The sequence below is a fragment of the Cupressus sempervirens genome, chromosome 3, assembly GCF_028749045.1.
Source record: "Cupressus sempervirens isolate cs-2001-9-10 chromosome 3, ASM2874904v1, whole genome shotgun sequence".
In the NCBI taxonomy this organism is placed as follows: Eukaryota; Viridiplantae; Streptophyta; class Pinopsida; order Cupressales; family Cupressaceae; genus Cupressus; species Cupressus sempervirens.
In genome coordinates, this window is record NC_143120.1 from 966,088,208 (window position 1) to 966,109,909 (window position 21,702).

A 21,702-nucleotide genomic window follows, 5' to 3' on the forward strand; every position below is an offset into this window, starting at 1 on the left:
GTACATTTTATTTGGAGCATTCACAGAAATGAAAGTCCCCAAATGTTGCATTGAATACCATATAATGAGGACTAATGAATGCAATAATTTGCCTCAGCTTCCTTAAATAGTTTAGTGGGTCATGTGCATATTTTTCCTGTGATTTTTGTATGTCTTTGGCAAAAGTAAGATAGTTGTGCACCATATGAAATCCCTAGTGTGCGCGTAAGTCAGTTGTGGTCCATAAAATGAGTTATACAATTTTTAGACTTCTCTGAATAATTCTCTACATGGTCCAATTGTCTATATAAATAGGTAGCAACAGAGCACAAGATCATCAGTAGAAAATAGGGAAGTGAGTATCAGTAGGAGAAGCTAGTGAAGATGGAGAGCATGTGTGTAACAAGGGCTAGAGGATTCATTGCCTCTTCGGTTATGCAGATGATCTTGAGCAAAGGCTACACTGTTAAAGGAACGGTTCAGAATTCTGGTCAATATTATTAACTTATTAGTATTGCATTCACATATTTATTTCTTATCATGGAATTTGAGCTTTTAGGGTTTAGGCAAGGGAGCTTGCTAATGCATTACTTGAAATTACTGTTACAATAGATGTGCTAATTTCATGTGCAGATGATAAGAAGTATGCTCATCTCAAAGATTCGGAAGGGGCAAAAGAGAGACTTGAGCTTGTCAAGGCCGATATTCTGGACTATGATAGCTTGGTGAGAACCATGAGAGGGTGCAAAGGAGTCTTTCACTTGACTTTCCATATTATTGAAGATCTGGTATTTAATTTTATTGGATCGAGTGTTGAGTGTTGTTGTGTGAAGATTTAATGAGTGGGCAGTGGCACTTTTATAGGTACAAGTGTTGGATACAATTGTTAATTGTGTATTGTCTTTGATGTTACACAAATGTCATATCAGCCATTAGATAGAGTCTACCGAGCTGAGACGATCAGCAAAAGACAAGTGGAGGTGCATTCTTTCTTGGAAAGAAGTTGGTTGCTTGGACAAGCAAAAACCAAAATTGTACATCTCAATCTACAGTAGAGGCAGAGTATGTTGCTGCAATAGTAAACTGTTCTAATATTGTTTGGCTTAAACAGTTGTTGGAAGGCATGAAGATGGAAATCAAAGAACCAATTGTTATGTTCTATGATAATACAAGTGCAATCAACATATCTAAGAATCCAGTGATGCATTACAAAACCAAGCATATTGCAATAAAATATCATTTTGTCAGAGAATTGGTGCAAGCTAAGGAAATCAGATTGGAATATGTTCATACAAAGGAACAAATTGCTGACATATTCACAAAACCATTACCTAAGGATGCATTCCTGTATCTAAGAGGTAAATTAGGGGTCACTCCCCTATCTAAAGTTCACTAAAATAAAGTTTTAGTGATGCATCAACTCATACCAAGTTGAAGATCTATCAGTTGATGCAGCATAACCAGTAAATATTGCATATGAATCAATACTAAAGGTACACTGAAATTCATTTGAGTTGAGTTGTCTTTGGCATGTGTTGTTAAAGAGGGAGAGTTTTACTATCATATCTCTCTGAAATTTGTTTAAAATAAAGAGTTTTCCATATAATTCCTTCACAGAGGGAGATTACTGTAAGAGGGAGAGTTTTCTATCTTAGAGGGAGAATTGTTATGAGAAAGACTTGTTTTCAAATTTCATTCTTCTATGACATGTTGTGTTGCCATCAATGCCAAAGAGAGAGATTGTTGGATACAATTGTTAATTGTGTATTGTCTTTGATGTTACACAAATGTCATATCAGCCATCAGATAGAGTCTTCTGAGCTCAGACGGTCAGCAAAGCAATTTATAGTAACTACCGAGCATTCCTCAACATTACATAGAAAGTTAGCTCTTACTGAGCTCACTCAGGCATCAATGGATTTTGTAGCAGAAATTTAGTGTTAAATGAGCTCCCAAGGTTAACAAAGGGAAATTTAATAACTATCGAGTTCACTCGACCATCAAAGAGAAAGTTAGCTTTTACCAAGCTCACTTGGTAAGCATTTATCGAGTTAACTCGGTCTCTGAAGGAAGTTGCAAGGTTTGTAGTGTATACCGAGCCTCACTTGGTTAACTTTGGGGAAACTATTTTGGAGCAATGGTCACCGAGCTAGGTCGAGCAGCGAAGAACTTTATGGTTCTAAAGAGTCAAGTTTAATTGTTTTATGCAATGTTTGTAGCCGACTGATTTAATGTTTTTGAGTTGCTGTAACTTGTAATTGAGCTAACTTGACAATCTGTAAGGTATATATGAAAGGCCAAGTTGTGAATTCATAATAAGTAAGAGCTTGGATGCATAAAAGTGTGAATATATGGATATGGAATGAGCGAATATTGAATAAATGAGCGAATGTTAAAGGAGGATTAGATATGCTTATGGAGCTGCAAAGTTGTATTCGATCAGTGAGGATCAAGTAAAGCAGAACATGGATCTATATTCAGCAAAGATAAGTTGCATATATTTAAGATCACTTCATTGTTGCTTTCTAATCATTGTAATAGTGATTCAAAATCTCTTAACATAGTTTGTTTAAGAGCCATTTTGTAAATCCTCTAACAAGGTGACAATTCAGTTGAATTGTTCTAAAGACCTCTGACAAGGCCACTTCTAATAGGGTGATTGAATCCTCTAATAGGGTCACACCTAGCAGTGTGTTTTGTAACCTTTAACAGGGTTGGCTCCTAATAGGGCTCACTTGAGAAGAGTGAAAATTGGTAACTAGTTGCTTGGTAGTTTTTTCCAAATTGGATTTCCATGTTAAATCTGGTGTCTCTTGTGTTCATGTTATTTCTTTATGCATGCATGTTAATCACTTTAAATTTTTAACAAGTTAAATAGAACATCTATCAAGTTTCAACATTTATTTGTGTGGTTACTGAGTATCAACAACAACTATATTTTAAGACATCTAAGGATTTGTGGATTTATTTTTGTGGTAACTGATTCACCCCTCCCCTCTTAGTTACACCATCTCTATTTCCAACAATTGGTATCAGAGCTCTTGGTGCTTCCAGGATAAGATTTCAAGGATCTAAGCTAAAGATCAGGATGTCTTATAAGAGGGAAATTCCAAGACTTAATAGGGACAACTTCTCAGCATGGCAAGGGTTGATGAGACTTCATCTAGCTTTTATTGGAGATACAGGACTAAAATACCTTGATGAAAAATATGAGCAATCAACTGGTACACTATCTGTCAATGATATTGCTGAAAAGAAGACCCACAACATTATGATGATAGATATAGCATCTGCTCTGAGTTATGAAGAATTTGATGATATCAAGGACTGCAAATCTGCTTTTGAAATATGGGAAAAGTTGAAAGAGATCTATGGAGGAGATGATAATGTTAGAAGAGCCAAAGTAGAAAGTCTGAGAGGACAATTTGATCAAATGAGAATGAGAGAGGATGAAAACATTACAAAATATGTTGAAAGAGTCAAATCATGTGTCAGTGCAATCAAAACATCTGGAGGAGATATCAAGTAAGAGATAGTTATAAGTAAGGTTCTCAGAACTCTACTTCCCATTTATGCAATCAGAGTTTTTGCAATTCAAGAAAGAAAATGTGAAGCAAATCATAAGATAAATCTAGAGGCTATAGTTGGAAGATTGACTGCATTTGAACTAGACAACTTTGATAACTATGTTCTAGCTTCCAAGAACATTGAATCAGCATTTGAAGCCACACTTTCACTCAAGGAGAAAGGCAATAAGAAATCCTAGTCAGAAAGTGAAGATGAATCAAACCAAGTTCAGACAGTTATCTTGAAGTAATTGAAGCCTTCTAGCAAGGAAATATTCTAGAGGTAGAGGAAAATACAAAGGTAAAGTACCCGTAATCTATTTTTTATGTGAAGAAGTTGGTCATATTGCTGCTAGGTGTCCAAACAAGTAGAATAAAGATGAGAATAAAGATCACAAATGGAATGGCAAGAAAAATTTCAAATCATTCAAGGATAAAGGTAAGAAAACATGTTTTATGGCTAAAGATTCTAATGATGAAGAGGAAGATGAAATCATCTACATTGTTGTGAAAGATGAATATGATAATGATGAGGAAATGTCACTCATTTCTCATATGAGAAAAAATGATACATGGATCATAGATAGTGGTTGTTCTCATCACATGACTGGCGAAAAAACTAAGTTTGAATACTTTGAAGACTACGATGGTGGCGGTGTAAGGTTTGGTAACAATGAACCTTGTTCTATAAAAGGAAGAGGAAGAATCTCTCTAACCAAGGAACTTATATGTGATAATACCTATCGGGTAGAATGACTAAAGCATAATTTGTTAAGTGTGGCACAACTACTCAATAATGGATTCAAAGTAGAATTCATGCATGGTAAAGCAAGACTGCTAGATGGCAAAGGAAAGTTGATTGGATCAGGTACTCAAACTAAAGGTAACTTGTTCTATCTTGAACTAGGTGCATGTTCATGTTTCATTGCTCAAGTAGAAGAAAGTTGCTTATGGAATAAAAGGTTGTGTCATGTGAACTTTGATAATCTAGTAAAGATAAGAAAATTCAAGAAAGTAAGAGGCATTCCTTACATAAAGAAACCTGAGGTCAGACTATGCTGAAATTGTTAGATTGGAAAAATGGAAAAGACTAGTTTTAAAAGTAAAAACTATCAATCTAAAGATATATTAAAAATTGTGCATACTGATTTATGTGGACACATTGGAATTGAAAGCTATACTGGAGAAAAGTTCTTCATTCTTTTTGTTGATGATTACTCAAGAATGATGACAGTCATGTATCTAAGAAACAAATCAGAAGCATTTGAAAAGTTCAAATGGTATTTGGGCAGAGTAGAAAAGGAAATAGGGAAACAATTAAAATGCTTGAGGTCAGATAGAGGTGGAGAATTCATTTCACATGAGTTTAATAACTTTTGCATTGAAAGAGAAATTAAAAGACATGTATCGGCCCTTGGAACACCCTAGCAAAATAGAATAGCTGAAAGAAGGAATAGATCCATCATGGATAGTGCAAGAACTTTAATGATTGAAAAGAGCATTTCTATCAAATACTAGAAGGAAGCTATCAGCACTGCAGTTTATACCCTGAACCGAGTACAACTGAAGAAAGACTCATTCAAAACCCACTATGAGTTATGTTATGGCTATAAACCTAATGTAAGTTACCTTAAAGTATTTGGAAGTAAATTTTACATTTTGAAAGAATCTAGAAAATGAAAATTTGATGTGAAAGGTGATGAAGTTATATTCTTTGGATACTCATGCAAAAGTAAGGCATATAGATGTTTGAACTTGTCTACTCACAAACTCATAGTAAGTGCACATGTGAAAGTTGATGAGTTTGCAGAAAGGATTGAAGAAGAAAGCAAAAGGGAACTAGAAGATTATAGAAGGTTTGTCTTCATTGAACCTGATATAGTAATAGTTACATTAGAGAATAAGGAATCTTCTACTCTCGAGTCATCTATAACTGAGTTACAGGAAGTTCAAACTGAGCCACAACAAATCGAGTTAAATTTAGTGTCTACCAAGCAAGTGTCTACCTAGTCTGAAGGACCTGAGCCAGCATCTACCGAGCTAGAATAGACAGAACCTGATGTTGAAATGCAAGAGGATAATAATGAAATCCATTCAAAAGGCAAGGAACCTATATTAGCTAAATATGTCAAGAGACATCATTTAGTAGATCAAATCATTGGAGACAAATCTAAAGGAACCATGACAAGAAGCAAGTTGAAAGGTACTTGTTTACTTGCTGATTTTGAACCTAAAAATATCAAAGATTCTTTAGAAAATGATAGTTGGATTGAGGCTATGAATGAAGAAATAGAGAAAATAGAGAAAAACAAGACATGGACTCTTGTACCTAAGCCTAAAGATAAAAATGTGATTGGAACCAAGTGGGTATTTAGAAACAGGTTGGATGAAGATGGTAAGGTATCAAAGAACAAAGCTTGACTAGTATGCAAAGGATATGCTCAAGAAGAAGGATAGACTATGGAGAAACTTTTGCTCCTATTGCAAGATTAGGAGTCAGAACCTTACTAGCATATGCTACTCACAAAGGATTCAAATTTTATCAGATGAATGTCAAGTCAGTATTCCTCAATGGTATCCTAGATGAAGAGGTTTACATTGAACAACCTGAAAGTTTTGTTGATCCAGATAAGAAGAACATGGTCTACAAATTACACAAGGTATTGCACGGTCTGAAACAAGCTCCTAGAGCATGGTATGAAAGATTGCATAACTATCTTATTTAGATTGGTTTTCAAAGAACTAATGATAACAATAGCTTGTATATTAAGGAAGGACCAGATAATAAGATTGTCTTAGCATAAATATTTGTAGATGATACTATTTTCATAGGGAATGATGATCTATGCAAAGAATTCTCAGAAGAAATGAACGAGAAATTTGAAATGTCTATGTTTGGTGAGATCAAATTCTTTGTTGGTCTTCAAATTCAACAGAATAAAAATGGTATCTACATCACTCAATCAAAATACATCAAGGAGATACTGAAAAAGTTTGGAATGGAAGATTGTAGACTAGTTGGGACTCCTATGTGTACTATATTAAAACTTACCAAGGAAGATGAATCAAAAGAAGTAGATCAAACATTGTATAGATCAATGATTGGAAAATTGCAGTATCTAGTTCATACTGGGCCAGATATTTCCCTTGTAGTTGGTATTGTAGCAATATTTTCAACAAAACCAAGAGAAAATCACATTATGGTAATCAAAAGAATAATGTGATATTTGAAATGAACTGAAGAGTATGGTTTATGGTATAAGTTTGGAGGCAATTTGGATTTGAAAGTGTTTACCGATGCTGATTGGGCAGGAAACCTTGATGAGAGAAAAAGTACAAGTGGAGGTGCATTCTTTCTTAGACAAGCAAAAAGCAGAATTGTACATCTCAATCTGCAGCAGAGGCAAAGTATGTTGCTGCAGCAGTAAACTGCTCTAATATTGTTTGGCTTAAACAGTTGTTGGAAGATATGAAGATGGAAATCAAAGAACCAGTTGTTATCTTCTATGATAATACAAGTGCAATCAGCATATCTAAGAATCCAGTGATGCATTCCAAAACCAAGCACATTGCAATAAAATATCATTTTGTCAGAGAATTGGTGCAAGCTAAGGAGATCAGATTGGAATATGTTCATACAAAGGAACAAATTGCTAACATATTCACAAAACCATTACCTAAGGATGCATTCCTATATCTAAGAGGTAAATTAGGGGTCACTCCCCTATCTGAAGTTTACTAAAATAAAGTTTTAGTGATGCATCAACTCATACCAGGTTGAAGATCTATCAGTTGATGCAGCATAACCAGGAAATATTCAATATGAATCAGTACTAAAGGTACACTAAAATTCATTTGAGTTGAGTTGTCTTTGGCATGTCTTGTCAAAGAGGGAGAGTTTTACTATCATATCTCTCTGAAATTTGTTTAAAATAAAGAGTTTTCCATATAATTCCTTCACAGAGGGAGATTACTGTAAGAGGGAGAGTTTTCTATCTTAGAGGGAGAATTGTTATGAGAAATACTTGTTTTCAAATTTCATTCTGCTATGACATGTTGTGTTGCCATCAATGCTAAAGAGGGAGACTGTTGGATACAATTGTTAATTGTGTATTATGTTTGATGTTACACAAATGTCACATCAGCCATCAGACAGAGTCTACCGAGCTTAGATGGTCAACAAAGCAATTTATAGTAACTACCAAGCGATCTTGAACATTACATAGAAAGTTAGCTCTTACCGAGCTCACTCGGGTATCAAAGGATTTTGTAGCAGAGAGTTAATTTTAACTAAGCTCCCAAGGTTAACAAAGGGAAAGTTAATAACTACTGAGTTCACTCAGTCATAGAAGAGAAAGTTAGCTTTTACCGAGCTCACTCGGTAAGCAAAGGAAGGTCAGTATTTATCGAGTTAACTCGATCTCTGAAGGAAGTTGCAAGGTTTGTAGTGTTTACCGAGCCTCACTTAGTTAACACTGGGGAAACTATTCTGGAGCAGTGGTCACCGAGTTGGGTTAGGTAGCGAAGAACTTTATGGTTCTAAAGAATCAAGTTTAATTATTTTATGCAATGTTTGCATCCGACTAATTTAATATTTTTCAGTTGTTGTAACTTGTAATTGAGTTGACCTGACAATCTGTAAGGTATATATGAAAGGTCAAGTTGTGAATTCATAAGAAGTAAGAGTTTGGATGCATAAGAGTGTTAATAAATGGATATGGAATGAGAAAATATTGAATAAATTAGCGAATGTTGAAGAAGGATTAGCTATGCTTATGGAGCTGCAAAGTTGTATTCGATCAGTGAGGATCTAGTGAAGCAGAACAACGATTTGTATTCAGCAAAGATAAGTTGCATATATTTAAGATCACTTCATTGTTGCTTTCTAATCATTGTAACAGTGATTCAAAATCTCTTAACAGAGTTGGTTCAACAGCCATTTTGTAAATCCTTTAACAAGGTGACGATTCAGTTGAATTGTTCTAAAAACCTCTAAGAAGACCACTTCTAACAGGGTGATTAAATCTTCTAACAGGGTCACACCTAACAGTGTGTTTTGTAACCTTTAACAGGGTTGGCTCCTAATAGGGCTCACTTCAGAAGAGTGAAAATTGGTAACTAGTTACTTGGTGGTTTTTCCCAAATTAGGTTTCCACGTTAAATTTGGTGTCTCTTGTGTTCATGTTATTTCTTTATGCATGCATGTTAATCACTTTAAATTCTTAATAAGTTAAACAGAACATCTATCAAGTTTTAGCATTTATTTGTATCGTTACCGAGTATCAGCAGCAACTATATTTTAAGACATCTAAGGATTTGTGGATTTATTTTTGTGGTAACTGATTCACCTCTCCCCTCTTAAATACTCCATCTCTATTTCCAACAACAAGTGGTGGAGGCCTCTGTGAATGCTACCCTCAATGTATTGAAGGCTTCCAATGAATTAGGAGTGAAGCGTGTGGTACTTATGTCCACCATCAATGCCATTTAGCTCTACCCCAATAGAAATCCACAAGCCATAGTAGATGAAGACTGTGTGAATAAGATAAAATTCAATTAAATACTCACAAACCTAAACCTAAAAATCTGCTCGGCACATGAAGGTGCCAAGTGCCAGTTTTGTTGGGCACCTTAAGGAGTTGAGTGGTAGTTTTATCGGTACTTGAAGGTGCCAAGTGACAAGAACAGGTGCCAAGAAAGCTTAGCATAAGAGGAAGCTAAGTAAGCTCAGCTCACAAAGGGTGATGCTCGATAACAATGGATGTCGAGTGAGCTCAGCTCAATCTGGAAGATAAATATAACTTAGAAATATTTCAACGTGAATGCTTTCATCATTAAAACTAGAGAGCCAAATCTTGAAGCTTCTAAACAAACTTCACAAATGCAATGAATAGAAGAAGAAAAATGGATTCAAGTATGCCTGCTTGTTTTCTATTCAACTTTGATTAAAATTATTACCCCTAAAATAATCCTAAACTGATAAAAACTTCAAACTTCAATAAACTTTAAACTTACAACTCTAATGGCTGCATACAATGGTACCTGGAGCAATCACTACTTCAATAGGACAAATCCAACAACAAAAAACTTACAGAGTGAACAGGGGAAACACGTGCAACTGGAGAGATTAGATTTGCTGATCAATTTCTTCTTCTTCCTTCTCTGCTCTGCTCTACTTTGCAAAACTCTGAACTAACTCTCTCCTTTTTTTTTCTGAACACACCCTGACTGAATGAAATGAAAAATATTCCTTTTGTCATATTTTTTCCCCTCTTTTCCTGATTTCAAAACTCACCCACCGCATTTATATTTTATGTCTATTCTAGAGTCCATTAGGGGTAGATGGGCGTTTGGCTCTAGGGGAAAATGACCTTTTCCATTTAATATTCCAACACTCCCCCTTTCTCTTGAGCCAAAAAAATAAGGATCACTACTGATCCACATCAACTACACCAAGACACTCTCTTAGGTGTACAAAAATTGCAATGCTTAATGGCTTGGTAAAAATGTCTGCTAGCTACTATTTAGACTTGCGAAATTCCATCTTGATATCCTTATTCTCCACCAACTCTCTGATGAAGTGATATCTGATCTCTATGTGTTTGCTTCTCCCATGGAAGACTGGATTCTTGGACAATGCAATTGAGAAAATTTTGTCACAATAAATTGTGGTTCCATCCTCTTGCATTTCATTCAAATCTGTCAAGATCCTCCTTAACCAAATAGCTTGACATGATGCTGTATTGCTACTATATATTCAGCCTGTACTATAGATTAAGCAATAAGTTTCCTCTTGGATGCCTAGAAAATTGCACCTAATCCCATATGAAATATGTATCTAGAAGTGCTCTTCCTATCATCTATACTTCCAGCCCAATCACTATCAGTATAGCCTATCAACTTAAATTCATTTGCCACAGTATACAAAATGCCAAATCCCTTGGTACCTTTCACATACCTTAGGATCTTTTTTCCCGCTTGCCAATGAGAATCCCTTGGTGTTTCCATAAATCTAAAAATCAAACTTACTACATGCATTAGGTCTGGTCGAGTTGCAATCAAATACATTAAACTTCCAACCATACTCTTGTATAGTGTTGGATCCATTCCTTTACTAGAGTCTTCCTTTCTCAACTTCAGACCTACTACTATTGGTGTTGGGGCTGCCTTACTATTTTTCATTTTAAATCTCTCCAAGATCTACCCTACATATTTTTCTTGAGAGCTGAAGATGCCCTCATGAATTTGTTTTACTTCTATGCCTAGAAAGTACTTTAAGAGACCAAGGTCTGTCATCTCAAATTCATTTTTCATCGTGTCTTTGAACTCACCAATTAGAGCCTTGTCATTACTAGTAAAAATCAAATCATCTATATACAAAACAAAAATCAACACATTTCCATTAGCTGCCTTGATGTAGAGAGTTGGCTCACCATTGTATTTGCTAAAGCCATTGCTCATCAAATATCAGTCAATCCTGTTGTGCCATGCCCGTGGAGCTTGCTTGAGCCCATAAAGAGCTCTCTTATATCTACATACTTTGTATTCCTCACCTACAACTTCATAACTAGGTGGCTACTCCACATATACTTCTTCCTTCAATACACCATTTAGGAAGGCGTATTCAACATCCATTTGATATACCTTCCGTTTGTGCTGAGCTGCAACTACTATGATAGCATGCATGATTTCCATTCTTGCAACTGGGGCATATGTTTCATCATAATCTCTACCATACTACTATTTGTAGCCCTTTACTACTAGCCTTGCCTTATACCTATCAATCTTACCTTCAACATTGCATTTGGTCATGTAGACCCATTTCACTCCAATCACTTACTTCTTGGGAGGAAAATCAGTTAGCTCCCATGCCTCATTCCTTTCTATAGCATTTATCTCCTCATCCATGGCCTTACTCCATTTGTTCTCTTTAACAACTTTTTCAAAATATATTGGATCACTATGAGAAAATAATGCAAAATTAACACATCATAATCTTCATAGCTTTCATCTTGGCATATCTCCCTAAGACTCTTAGTCTTTGTTGGTAATAGGGAGGAGAGTGTGGGATCAGAATCATCACTACTGCTACTTTGTCGACTAGTTTGGTATTCACTAGTACTCGACACTGACACTCGATCATGCCTAGAGGAGCATTGCAATGATTGAGGTTGCTTGTATTTTCTTTGATTTTCTCCTTCTTCTTGTTGTTCATCAACATCTTCTTCACTCATAATTGGAACTTTACTTGAAGTGCTTGATGACTCATCAGTTGGTCCATACCATGACTAATTTTCAAGAAATTCTACATCTCTTGAAAGAATCATCTTGTTGTTCAATGGGTCATACAATCTATATGCCTTTGATTCTGAGTTGTACCCTGTGAAGATGCACTTCACACCTTTGTCATCCAATTTTTACCTTTTCTCTTTAGGCACATGTGCATATGCAACACATCCAAATAGCCTTAGGTGTTCAACTGTCCATCTTCCTCGTGACCATGCTTCCATTGGAATTCTATCACAGACTTCTTTTGTAAGACACCTATTAATTAGGTAAAGTGGTGTTGCCATAGCCTCTCCCTAGAATTTAATTGGGAGACCTTTCTCTTTCATCATGCTCCTTGTCATTTCAACAATGGTCCTATTCTTTCTTTGTATGGCTGGTTGTGAGCTCTTTTTTTATACCATGTTTACTGCAAAAATTTACAAAAGAATTGGAGATATACTCCCCTCCTCTATCTGATCTTAGGACCTTGATATAGTGTCCACATTCTTTTTCAGCCTGGACTTTAAATTCTACAAATTTTTCAAATGCTTCAAATTTATTCTTTAAGAAATACACCCATGCCTTATGACTGAAATCATCAATAAATGTCATGAAATAAACACTCCCCCCAATGGAAGTAACTTGCATAGGACCGACTAGGTCAGTATGCACTAACACTAATGGATTTATAGCCTTTTTAGAATTTCTAGAATTAAAGGGAAGCCTATGTTGCTTGCCCAAAATACAAGCCTCACACTTGTCACATGAATTTTCTAAATGTGGCAAACCTTCTACCTTTCTTTTATTTGAAAATAAATTTAAACCAGCATAGCCAAGATGACCATACCTGAGGTGCCATAGCTGTGAGGGGTCTTCAATCACACTCCTTAGAACTAACTGTGTGGAAGATGCAGCACCAACTTGAGATGAGAAACATGTCTCTATCCTCAAGGGAAACATTATGTTCTTTGTCATTTGAATTGTTGCAAGTAAGTTCTTGCTCCCATCATTTTCATGAATGACAAACATGTCATTTTCATTAGCACTTTTTATCCATTTTGAATGAGCTTACCAATGCTCATCAAATTGTGCTTCATACCAGGGGCAAAATACACATTTTGTATTTCCTTCTCCTCACCTTGCTTGGTGTGGACCATAATAGATCCTTTGCCCACAACTGGTAGGGTTCCATTGTTACCCATTTTAATCTCATATTCAAAACTCTTGTCAATGAATGAAAACAAGGTTTCATTAGCACTCATGTGGTTGCTACATCCACTATCAAGGTACCAAACCTTAGGGCTTCCTTCTTCACCAACATTACACATGATGAAGGCAGTGGCATTATTTCCACTTTCCATGTTCACATTAGCCACATTTTCTTGTCCTGACTAATCATTTTTTTTCTTCCAGCATTCACTTGCATAATTCTCATATTTATGATAGTAGTAGCATTCTACATTACTCTTATTTGAGTTTTATTTTTTCTTACCTCCTTTTGAAGTATTTTGTGAGCTACTTGGTCCATCTACTCTTCTTGAGCTTTTTGCTGCAGCATTTCTTTGTCCTCCATTACCTCAGCCTCTACCTATGGAGTTTCTACCTAAGCCATTTCTTCCTCTCCCCTTTCCTCTTGAATTTGAGTGAGCCTTGAATGCTTGCTCTTGGGAAGAAGAATATGTAGATCTATTGATCCTATGCTCATGGGTTTGAAGTGTACCCATCAACTCATTCATTGTCAAAACAGTGAGGTCTTTTGCCTCTTCTATGGTCATGACCAAATTGTCATATTTATGAGGTAAAATCCTCAATATCTTTTCCACTATCCTCTGCTCCTGATAGTCTTCTCCATTTGATTTCAGTTGATTAATTACATTGGAGGTCCTTGAACTAAAATCTACAATTGATTGATTTTCCTTCATTTGAAGGTTCTCAAACTCCCTCCTTATATTCTGTAGCTTTAATGTATGAACTTTATCAATCCTCTTGAAGTTCATTTCAAGGATATCTCATGGTTCCTTTGCATAATTTTCTACTAAAATCTTTAAGAATACTGTCTCTGTCATTGTTGCTTCAATAAAACTTAATGCCTTTGCATCTTTCCTCCTTGACTCTTTCAAATGAGTTGTTTGTGCATTGGTGAGGGCAACATATTGAGTTGGGTCTGTCACTTCATTGAACCCATTTATAAAAAACTCCCATAAATCATTTTCAACCATTATGGTCTTCATTTTCTTTTCCCATGTATGATAATTTTGTCCATTGAATGGTGGTGGCTGCTACCATATCTTTCCTGTATCTATTGCCATGTCAAATATCCCAAGAAAATAAATGCCCTAAGTTACTGTGGATGTGGGGCCTCAAAGCTTTGATAAAATGTGAGTAATATAAAATTCAATTAAAAACTCACAAACATAAATCTAAAAATTTTCTCGGCACATGAAGGTGCTGAGTGCCAATTTTGCTTGACACCTTAAGGAGCTGAGTGGCAGTTTTCTTAGCACTTGAAGGTGTCGAGTGACAAGAACAAGTGTCAAGCTAGCTCGGCACAAGAGGAACCTGAGTAAGCTTGGCTCACAAAGGGAAATTCTCAATAGTAGTGGATGTCAACTGAGCTTGGCTTAAACTAGAAGATAAACATAAATTAGAAGGATTTCAACGTGAATGCTTTCACCATTAAAACCAGAGAGCCAAAGCTTGAAGCTTCTAAACAAACTTCTCAAATGTAATGAATAGAAGAAGAAAAATGGATTCAAGTATGTCTGCTTGCTTTCTATTCAAATTTGATTAAAATTATTAAAAAATCTGGGAGCATTCAGCTTCAACTAGAAAACCCTAAAATAATCCTAAACTGATAAAAACTTCAAACTTCAATAAATTTAAACTTGCAGCTCTAATGGCTGCATACAATGGTTCCTGGAGCAATCACTACTTCAACGGGAAAAATCCAACAACAATGAACTTACAGAGTGAATAGGGAAAACACATGCAATTGGAGAGATTAGATCTATTGATCACTTTCTTCTTCTTCCTTCTCTGCTCTGCTCTACTTTGCTAAAGTCTGAACTGACTCTCTTCTTTGTTCTGGTGAACACACCCTGACTGAATGAAATGAAAAACATTCCTTTTGTCATATTTTCCCCCTCTTTTCCTAATTTCAAAAATCACCCACCACATTTATGTTTTATGTATGTTCTGGAGTCTGTCAGGGGTAGGTGGGCATTTGGCTCCAAGGGAAAATGACCTTTTTCATTTAATATTCCAACAGACTGCTAGAGTGACCTTGATTACTACATCAATACCAAGGTAAACTCATTTTTACGGTTTGAAATTTCATTGTGAGATTTGTAAATCATTCATTCAACATCGTGGAAGTTCTCTCTCTCTCTCTCTCTCTCTCTCTCTCTCTCTCTCTTTTGGTGCTCAGAATTAGTATTGCTATGCAAAGATGATGGCTGAGAAAGCATCATATGCATATGCAGAGGAGGTGAGTATGGATTTGATAAGGATTAATCTATGCATTGTTTTGGGTCCTCTCCTTTAGCCCACTATGAATGCCAACATGGCTCATGTTTACAAATATTTAACTAGTGAGCTAATGTTAATACTATCCTAATTCCAATATACTATCTCCTTGATGAAAATAATATTAAGTGTTTGGTTTAATTGTTGTAGGGTTGGCCAAGACATATGTTAATGCAACTCAGGTTTACATGGATGTTAGAGATGTGGCAAGAGCACACATATTTCTCTATGAAACTCCATCTTCCTGTGGTCGATATCTATGTGCAGAGAGAAGCCTTCATAGAGGAGAGCTTGTTGATATGTTAGGACAAATGTTCCCTTAATACCCACTTACCACCAAGTATGGATTTATAACTTCTTATTGATTCTAAAGATTTATCAAATGATTTGGGATTTTATAATAGTTGAGTAGTGCTCATCTTAATTCCTTGATTCACTGTAGGTGCTTGGATGAGAACACTCCAAGCAAAGTGGCATACCAATTCAGCAATAAAAAACTGAGTGAATTGGGTTTCTCATTTACACCCATGAAAGAGTGTTTGGCTGAGACTATGAAGAGTCTGAGGGACAAGGGTTTTCTTCCTTAATTGTAGATTGTGAGACCCAGAATGGGATTAGTATCTCATCCAAAAAATTCAAATATTGTTTCTGTGGCCACTATTCTCACTTTTTAAGAGTTGGATTCACCATCACAAATCAATTTCCTTACCATAGCACCAAAAAGTTTTCTTTGTAATTAATATCATTGTAGTATTAAATGTATATTAAATATATGATGTTAATTTTTCTTTTTTCGGTAAGGTTGTACATCTATCATTGGAGGGGTGCAATGGTAACCTTGATAGAGAGTTATAAGTTATTATCTTATGTGACAACTTTGGCTAAATAATTTCTTTTATAATACAATTTTGAAAATTTGTAACATTTATTAGTTCCATAAGATAGGGAACTAAGGTTTGAGACTATATATATACAGAGGTAAGCTTGGTAAGCTTTGTCTAGGCATGATCCTCACCTCATCCCTTTTAGATGTTGGGGGCCTTGCACACAGCAAGACTTGATCCTTGGTGGGCTCTTTGTGAGCCTTTCAATTTTTTTAATTCTTTTTGATGAATAGTCATTTTCTATTAATAAAATATACTAAGAATACAATTCATAAAAAAGGGACCAGGGGATACAAGATCACCTCGTGAAAGAGTTCACATGGCCGAAGCCAAAGTTAACAACACGGCCTTAGCTGGAAATAGCAACTATTCATTAAAAATAAATAGAATAAACCACCTCAGGCTACAAAGGCAGTGTTAGCTAAAGAAGGAGGATCATTTCTATCAGGAAATCCCTAGATATCAGTGGGATTGTGGGGTGAACTGGGAATAGTCCAACTATCATCAATAGTAGCAAGATCAGGGGTAGCCTCTACTTCCTTAACCTCAAGTTGCGGAGGAGAAATTTCCAAAGCGAGGCGAGGAAATTTTGTAGAATGCACCCACTGAGGCCTAGGAGGCAAAGCTGGGGACCTGCCAGAACCACCGTGGGGTGGGGAAGCAAAGTGGTACCTTCATCCACCATCACCACCACTGGGAGAGTGATGGTGGGAAGCTTGGGAGTGTAATGTGTGTGAGTGGTGGCTTGAGGAGTGGTGACAAGAATGGTGGCCACAAGGTGTAGAGGCATCAGCCGAGGCATCTGGAGGAACTCAAGCAATGGTACAAGGAGCATTGCCCCAATGATTTAATAATTCCTATAAGCGAGTAGCTTCTAAGGCAACTTTATTAGCTTGCACTTGGATTTGCATAATCAAATTGTTACAAAAGCATGCTTTAGTGTACATAGAAATGTTAACATCCAAAAAGCTATGAGTGAATAGAACAACATTCCTATCTTTCCATAGAGAAAACAAAATTTCCATCCTGAAGGTATGCCAAATTTGAGTGATTTTTTGAGGATTTTTGGGGGAATCACCCAACAGGATCATTTGCCATGAAAATGGTTTGGGCCTAAAAGGCTTGAAAAAATCATGAATCCAGTGCCAATAATTTTGAGCATGTTTACAAAACTAGAAAATATGAAAAAAGGACTCAAGTTGACCATAGAAGGGGCATCTAGGATCAGTAACCTAATTGTGTTTGAGCTAAGGCCCCAAGGGAAGACCTTGGAAGGCAAGGCACCAATCAAAGTGGGCAATCTTGGGTTTTGTAATAGCACTCCAAATGGTGTTAAAATGTTTTCTCCATTGAGAAAGAAAATATTGCAAATGCAACCAATGGTTAAGCATGTCAGCCATCAGAGGATGAGGTGAGAGCCATCGATACCCCATACTGGGCTTATAATTGGAAAATGGAATGGCAGGATACCACTTCCAATCATGCCACCAAGGCTGACCAGACTAAATCCCCACCTTATGAACTAGGTGCATAGGGGTGGAAGATAGAAGAAGGCCAAAAGTCTATTGATCCATACTGACATGGCGGTATTGATCTTGCATATCTTCCCATGACCTAAAAATCATGGTGACTCTTGAAAAGAGATCCTTAGGAGTGCAGATGCCACATTTGAAAAAATAGAGAGCACTGGCACCTTGAATCTTGGCGAGAGGAGTACCCTGCATAGCAAATAGGGGAGACCACAAAATGTTTTATTGATTCAAGGAAAGCCCATTACAAAACTCATCTCTAGCCCAATGAAGCCATGACTTAAGAGCTTCATAAGCTTTCCAGATACTCTTAATAATAAATGAGCCCTGAATGGCCACTGGTTCATGCATGATGAGAAGGGTTTGAAAACCAATCCCCTTCCACACAAGCATGTTAACAGGGAAGCTGGAAGAAATGCAGTGCCTTACCAAATTTTTCTAGGCTTTGTCCTCAGAGATAGCTTAGATAATCCATTTGGCACAGAGAGCAAGGCCTTGTTTTTGAGTGGAAAGCAGGCCAAGACCACCAGAATCCCTTGGGATACAACAAAAATCCCAAGAAACTCTATGAAAACCATGATGGTCAGAACCAAAAGCCCAAAGAAAATCTCTGCACAAACATTCTAGCTTGAGATAGGAAGCTTTGGATGACACCCAATAGGAAGACTAGTAGACATGGGTGGCGACCAGAATCTTAGAACAAATTTGGAATTTACTAGCAAGAGAAAGTGGCTCGGTGATCCAATAGTCAAGATTTTTGCTAATCTTGGCAAGCACAACATTCCAAAGCTCCATAGGAGAGGCTTCGAAGGCAAAGGGAATGCCAAAAAAGCAGAAGATTTCCTCATGAGTAACACATTTCCACTAGAACTAGTTGAGCCAAGGTGGAGGTGGCAAAAATGACTAGCGGTAACATAACATTTTATGCCATTGGATGGCAGAGCCAGAGGCTTGAAAAAAGGTGTCTAGGCAATTTAAAGCATTTTTGATATTTTCTTCATCCTCAAGAAGTGTAAGAAAGAAATCATTAGAAAAATGACCATTGACTAACTGGGAGGAAGAATCGGGCAAAGAAATGCCATGAACTAGTCCTAAAGACATAGAATGAGCTAACAAATAGCCAAAGCCTTCAACAGCTAGGACATAAAGCACTGGAGCTAGAGGGTAACCTTGCCTGATTCAACAAAATTGTCCAAAAGCATTAGATTGCAAATTATTGATGGTAATGCAAGAATTAGCATCACCAAAGAGGATCTCCATGAACTAAAGAAAATTGGGGCCAAAACCCAGAGCCTGAAACATAGCCAAGATGAAGGGCCATTCAATGCAATCATAGGCTTTAGCAAAATCAATCTTTAAAAAGATAGCCTACTACTTGGACTTGCGAGCCCATTCCATACCCTTCCAAACAGCAATGATGTTCACAAGAATATATTTGGACTTGATGAAGCCAGTTTTCTCAGGTTGCACAATTAAAGGCAACATGTGCTTGATTTTGAGGGAGAGTGCCTTGGCAATGATCTTATAAGACACATTCAAAAGGGTAATGGGCCTCCAATTGCATATGTCCTTAGGATCCCTAGCTTTAGCTATGAATTTGATATTCCCTCTATTTATTATCACTAAGCTTTTAGTATGGTATGATTTGAGATAGACTTTGTCCAAGTTAGGACATATTTTTTCCCAGAGGTGTTTTAAAAATTCACAGGGAAAGCCATCACATCCAGGAGACTTGTCATCTGCCATGGAGTCAATTGCCTCTTTAAGGTCTCTAAGGCAAAGAAGTTTCTCACAGAAAGCACGTTGCTCAAATGCAAGGCACTTTTGAGTAATAGAGATACACTTTCTGAGAGCCTCCTCCTAAGAAACCAAATTTCCTTGTGAAGCAAAAATGTTCTCATAATGGTGAACGAAGGCTTGCAGGATGTCAAGGAGACTGGACAGAATAGTCATTCCCTGTTTGATCTTTGTAATCCCAATATTGGTATGACGGGCCTGTTAAGCCTGAAAGAACTCCTTTGAGGCTTTATCACCAACCTCCAACTAGTGGAGACATGCCTTGATTTGAGCTCCATGAGCAACATAGTTGTCAGCAATTTGCTTATCATGGCGAAGCTTGGCAAGATTAATTTGCAAATCCACATCAAAGGGGTTGAAGGTTAGAGCCTAAGAGGCTTTTTTGAGGGCGAGGGTGTTTTCTTCATAAGAGAGTTTCCTAAAAATTTCTAGCTAGCACCCATAGATGTGCAAAAATTGAGTGATTTTGGTAATGACATCATTCCACCATTGAATCCATCTCCACTGGGATGGTGAACGTGGCTCCAAATTCCAGACACGTTGGATGTGCGAGATGGTGGAAGCATGTAGCAGTACAAATGTGATGAGGAAGAGTTGAGACTTGGCCACCTTAGTGACAACTGTTTGCCAATAAATGACAAAATAGATGGGATACTGGTCGGATAATGTCACATCTATTAGGGGAATGATAGGCATATCTCGATCTTCAAGAAAAGAGAAAAAAGATTGCATAGAGATCATAGCACGATCAAGGCACTTTAAAATGTGATCAGAGCCAGCTCGAAAGTTGGACCAAGTGTGCCAGACCCCACTAACCTGGCGATGATTTGTATTGGGATAAAAAAGGCCCAATTTATTTTGCATGTAGTACCAGGCTTCTCTTTCCCTAGCTGTCCATCGAAATGGCAGAATGCCATCTTTGTTAGATGTAACTTCAACCATATTGAAGTCCCCACACATGACCCAAGTAGCAAGAGGCAAATTGTCAGCAAGACAAACCCACATCTGGGACCTTTCCATAGCATCATTGGAGGCATAAACATTAATGAATCTGAAAGAATGATTGTGCATAGAAAGAAAAAGCTAGATAATTCTATGCATGGGGTCAAAACCATGCAAAATAATAGTAGAATGAAGGTGAGGTGATAGGAGAGTAACTACACCACCTCGGCTAGGTTCATACTGAGAGGAAAATAGAATCCCATCCTGTCAAATGCACGGCACGTAGTAGAAAGCATGAAACCATAAATCTTAACTTCTTGCAGGCAGAGACAATTTAAATTACCAAGTCTATGACGGGTGTCCCAGACATAGAATTTTCTAGAGAGGTCAAAAAGACCTTGAACATTCTAGGAGAGGAAGTTCATGAGGACTCTTCCATATCATCCTCATCCTCAAGAGAGGAGTATCTATTCTACAAGAAGGTAGAAATCTGGTGGAAGTCAAACGGGAAATCATTGACCTAATAGCCTACCATTTCATTTTTGGTTTCTCTGCACATCCAAGAGGACTGTGAGAATGCCTTGTCACTGATGGCATGATGGAAGAAACATCAATAGGAGCATGAACCCTAGCCAAGGCAAAAACCTTGGTTTCTGCCTTAATCCCCTACATACTAGCAAGGTTTGGAACCTATGAAACTCGTAGACTAGGTGCTGCGAGAGCCGCATGTGGCCCCATGCTAGCTGGTGTAGACGCTCCTATGGGAATAGGAGGAACCGTGATGATCACTGCATAAGATGGCTTGGGGGACAAGGGATTCAAGGGACCCTTGCCCTTGCACCCAACAATAACCCATTCTTCCTTCTTTCCTTCGGCCTATTTGGTAGCCACTTCTTTAGGCATGGGATTGACCCTAGGCATAGCCAGAGGGCAATCCTTGATCTTGTGTTCCGTAGACTGGCACCTATAATAGGTGTTGGGTAAATTCAAGTAAAGCACCTTCTGGGAGAAGATTTGATCTCCAATCTAGATTTCCACAAAATCCTTGAGATCCTTGAAAAGATCAAATTTGACGCAAATGCATTGTTGTGGTCAGACATTAAAAAAAATTTTAGGCTCCTTGGTGACAACTTTGTCAAGGGTTTTGGCAATGGACTCAATGAAAGGCCAACATGGCAAGGGAAGATCTATAAACTTGACCCACATAGGAAC

The 21,702-nt window shown here is 37.2% G+C and overlaps 1 pseudogene; it reads left to right on the forward strand.

The window, feature by feature from the left end:
• The first annotated feature begins 363 nt into the window (after positions 1-363).
• Positions 364-15,925, forward strand: LOC149569951 (cinnamoyl-CoA reductase 1-like; annotated as a pseudogene).
• Positions 15,926-21,702: the final 5,777 nt, after the last annotated feature.